Genomic DNA, 5178 nt, shown 5'->3' with positions numbered 1-5178 from the left:
ACTAAAATGCGTTTCCTACTACTTACAAACTTCCTTATTCTCTAGTTTATGATGTTTCTTGTCCAGTGGACAGTGCCTTTCTTTGCACAGTTAGAGCTGTTGGTTCTAATGTCAGAAGAGGACTTGGAAACTTACGACACTGACATGATTTAGAAAAGTCAAATGATTTGGAACAAAGACTGCAGGTCTCCTCACACATATAGTTCCATATTTTCTCAGTAGATTTTAGATAAAATAGTTCTCTGTAAAATATGTTTTATACATGATAAATATCAGGTGTCTTAAGATTAGGAAACAGCATCGTGTAGGACATGAGAATGAATAATTGAAGCAATTACTTTTGTGAAGGGTGTCGAAAATGCAGTCCGCAATTGTGGTGACTACTTTTTTTCTGTATTATGGTATTCACACAAGAACTCTTCCCCACTTAAGTATCTTTTTCTTTCTCTTTGTAGGTGATTCAGCCCACAGGAAGATGTTACTCCCTGAATGGATCACCTCATGCCTCCTAACAGTGTGACAGTTTTTACTCTATTGGTACACAGAATCCATATTTGCAGAAGATAAAATTCATTGACTTTTTGTTCTTTTCTACTCACTGTGCTGGCCAATCTGTTCATTGTCCTCACAATCTCTCTCAGCCCCATACATTCTGCTCCTATGCGTTGCTTTCTAACTTCATAGATGTCTCCTATACTTCAATCACCACCCCCAAAATGGTCATTGACCTGCTTTATCAGAAGAGAAGCATCTCCTTGAGTGGTTGCCCAACTCAGCTCTTTCTGGAGCACTTCTTGGGAGGATCAGAGAACCTCCACCTCGTTGTCATGGCTTATGACTTCTATGTGCCAATCGGCAAACCTCTGCATTATGTGACTATCGTGCAACAGAGTCTTGGTCCCCTGGTGATCATGACCTGGATTGGGGGGATCCTCCATGCCAATGTGCAGATTCTCTTTATGATCAACTTCACTTTCTGTGGCCTCAATATCATTGACTACTTCATGTGTGACCTCTTCCCACTGCTGAAATTTGCCTGCAGTGACATGTACATGCTTGGGATGGTGGTGATTAACAATAGTGGAGCTATGTGCTTGCTCATTTCATCTATGTTACTCACCTCTGTGCTGTCATTCTGCACCCCCTGAAATCCCATGGCCCTGAAGGATGGTGCAAATCTCTCTCCACATATGGCTCCCAATTTACAGTTGTTGTACTCTTTTTGTGGCTTGTATATTCATCTACATGCATCTCATGGTCTCCGACTCAGTAGACAGGTTGGTGACTGTGTTTTTTGCAACCCTTGCCTCCATGTTAAATCCTGTCATTTACACAGTGAGAAACACAGAGGTGAAAAATGCCGTGAGGAATTTTTTGAAAGCAAGAAAAACTTAGACTCATTATAATGCCAAGAAAGTGGTGACATATTTTTTTGGTAAATGTGAAAACGGATTACCAAATGTTGCAGGTAATTGACCCAAAAAAAAAAAAAAAAAGATAAGAGACTAACATTATGAGCATTTAAAAGTGACTAGAAACTTCACTAGCTGCATTTGATTGCTTTTCATGTGTTTAAACAAAGATTCAAAGTTCAAGTATGTTATTCATATTTCAGGATATGCAATGGAAAGAACTGTAGATCCTCATTTTGTTGTTGCTAGGGTATGTTTTACTCCATGGTCTCACTGCTGTTTTACTAAAATCTTCACACATTTATTACTTGAGTGAAATGACTATTCCACAGAACCCTAGCCTCAGAACTTCCTTTAATTTAACTTTGCCTCTGGTGAAGCAAAAAGAAAGTAATCCTTAGATATGTGGGGGGCAGGGGAGAGTTGAGGAGTGAAAGAACCACCAACTTTGTTGCTGTTGTTTGTTACCATAAACCATCCAAAAGAAAAAAGAGAGGCACCAACTACAGTTAGAAAGAAAAAATTCAAAGTTTATCTGTAATTTTTTTTCTTGGCATAAAATTAAAGTCAGATGATTTACATTTACCTTTAATTTGGTCTTGTTTACTCAAATATCCTCAAGGTTCAAATATTTCTTGAATATAAAGGAAGTTTTTTCTTCTACTTCTTAGCAAGAATTGAAAAACCATTTGAAGCAATAAGGGTAAACATTCCTTTACTTAACAAAAAATGGTAAGATCATTAATGGTAAGAAAAATGGTCCAAATCAACACATCATCAAGAAGTACTTTCTCAGGGAGCTACAGTTGTGGGGAAGGTCACATGACAGCACTGGTTCATCTCCCCCCTCTTCTCCAGGCCTTGTTTAGACCTTCTGGTTAAAGTGGTTTCCACTGAGCTTCTGTGATCCACTGATTTCAGCTTCTAGCTCTAGGGCTTTCTATCTTGGCTTCTAGGTTTTTCTCATTGAGCTCCTATGTCTTTCTATTTTTGCAGTTTCCTCTCTTTATATTACTTCAGTTTATAAAGAACTCAAGTAAGATGATTGAGCCCCACCCAGTGTCATGCACCAGTGATGTGATCTTATCCAAAGGAAGGTCCTCTAACTAAATGTAATTAGAAGGTCCCTTTTACAATATGTTTTTGCTCACTGGAATGGAATAAATTAAGATCATAATTTTCTAAGGTCCATAAAAGATTCAATGCACTGCAATGAAAGATGCGAATTATACTATCACATCAAATTACATTCCTTCTGGAGCAATTACTTCTATGTAAACAAGTTTCCCTTGCCACATTCAGTGGATAATTTTAAAAATTATTTTATATTTTTGGTTTTTGGGTATTTTTTTGCTTTTTTGTGTGATGTTATTTTATTTTAATGAAAATCAAATTGTAGAGGTGTTGATATTGTAAACAATTCATTAAGATTTTTAAAAGTTGAAATATATTATGAAATTTGTGAAAAATCTCACACATAGTTCAAGTGATTGAAAATACTTCTAGTGGCTTCCTGGATTATGAGTTCAGTTTTTCTCTATGATTATTAACTTACATATATTTTATGTATTTGTTAAAAATTCTCAAAATGGGGTTAATTTTTATTTTGAAATCTTGGTAAGTTTATCAGGTAATAATAAATCATAATTTACAACTAAATAGAAATCAGACAAAATTCTGTGTACCTTTAAGGTACTAAGTCATTTTTCACAATATATCACATAGGAGGTATTCATAGTTACTGTTCACATTTATTTATAAGACATATTGGTCAAAGAGAGGATAGAAACATGACTATCTTCTGATAATTATTAAAGATTGCCATGCAGAATCATCCTAAAGGCGTCCCAGAAGACCTTAGGATTTAAACTCTTGTAATAGGTAAGACTGCTTATTGTTCCCACATCACAGAGTGGAATAAGAGTGTATAGAAAAGCTGTTACTCTAAAACCCTCAAATGTACAGTCATCCCACAACATTGTAGCAGATTATCCTCCTCCTACTTTTGCACTGGCAATGTTTTGAGAGCATTAGTTCACAAATATTCTGATGTTTTATAAATCATTTATTATTTTCAAAGAAGCTGTGGAATACATAAATATTATATAAAAATATAGTATATTCCCATATTTCCCACCCCTTCTACCTACACTTTCTCACATTAACATTTTTTATTACAGTGGTACATTTGTTACAAATGATGAACACAAATTGAGGCATTTGCTCCTAACCATAGACTATAGTTGACATTATAGTTTATACTCTGTTCTCTTTTAACTTGGGGACTTTCTTTTAAATTACCTTAACCAATTCCCATTTTAAAATACCATTGCATGAACCTAGAGGACATTATATTGAACAAAGCAAACCAGACACAAAAGGACAGACACTGTATGATTGTGTTACTATGAACCAAATATATTGTGCAATATATCATATGATTTTTTAAAATTACATGTATTAATATGTTTGATTGAGAAAAGTATGTTTAGATTCACCTGTTTTATTTTTAAATTTTTGTTTATATTTTCAATTATTAAATGTAAAAATAAAGTTATGAAAAAATCATCATTACATCCTCATACTACACTGATATGGTCCTTATCATTTCTTTGTATGGGATCAAATACTGACTTAGAGATTTTCTTTCTTATTGATAAAAAAATTAAATATGGAATTGAGAATAGAAATATCTGGGTCACACTTCCAAAGAATGGTCATCTGGTAGCATACTAAAATGTATATGGGTTGTAGTTTTTGCAGATAACTTAAAATAAAAATTCAGGACAATTTCTGATCTTCAGGCTGGTGACAAATGGTAGTAGACATAAGCCTAACCCTCTAGAAGAAATGATTGAGAAATAAGTCTCAGTCTATATTAGAAACCATAAAAGGACATCCACTGTCTTATTTTCCATCTCTCTTTAAAAAACTGCAAAGCTGACGAGTCTGATGCACCTAATGCCTGGATAGAAACTCTAGTATTTCCAGCATTGACAAGCTCCCATAACATAGCTGAATATTTGAAACAAGGTTAGATCCAACTTAGCATTAAATAGAGATGATGTTAAAACTACAAGAGTCTTCTCCATGATCAGTGTCCCTCTCTCATTTCCTGAATGGTCTCAGTCAGTGAGCTTCATTCCCCATCTTTGATGTACTACTGGGCAGAATTGAGCACCCTTGGTCCCTCTAAACTCTGGCAGTGTAAAATATTGTGGACAATGGGGGTGACAAAAGCAAGGAATTGTGATGGTTTCCACAGCTCCTTCTGACTATTAATAGTCAGGTCCACTCAAGGAGTCACTGAATCAGTGGTGCCATGAAATATGCTAATAATTTCCCTAATAGGGAAACTGAAGAATATAAGTACTATAGAAGGTAAGATGATGAGATAGTAGGGAGTTCCAAGAATCATTTTATCCTACAGTGTAGTTAAAATTCAGCCAGATCTACCTAAATCACCTGTATGGGGGACACAGGAGGCCTGAAGAACATCCTACAACATCCTTGGAGGAACAGAAAGAGACTGCATGTCTTCTCAAAAGATTCATGAGTAAAGCACAACATGATGCAGAACTTGGCACCCATCCCCCACTGGCAGAGCAAGATGTCTCAGGAGCTATTTCCTGATTGGTGTTGGAAGATTTTTTCCCAAAACATGGGAGGAAGAAATGATTGGGCAACTACTTCAACTACTGATTTGTAAATTTGACTGGCTAAAGTCTAGTTCTAAGTACAGTTAAAGTTTGAAACTGTCGAAATC

General features: G+C 35.5%; 1 pseudogene; it reads left to right on the top strand.

Moving 5' to 3' along the window:
* Positions 1–489: 489 nt before the first annotated feature.
* LOC131274530 (olfactory receptor 4C3D-like) lies at positions 490–1395 on the top strand (annotated as a pseudogene).
* Positions 1396–5178: the final 3783 nt, after the last annotated feature.

The sequence above is a fragment of the Dasypus novemcinctus genome, chromosome 19, assembly GCF_030445035.2.
Source record: "Dasypus novemcinctus isolate mDasNov1 chromosome 19, mDasNov1.1.hap2, whole genome shotgun sequence".
NCBI classification, from domain to species: Eukaryota; Metazoa; Chordata; class Mammalia; order Cingulata; family Dasypodidae; genus Dasypus; species Dasypus novemcinctus.
Note: the sequence above shows the minus strand (reverse complement) of the source record. Positions and strands in the feature narration are given on the sequence as shown.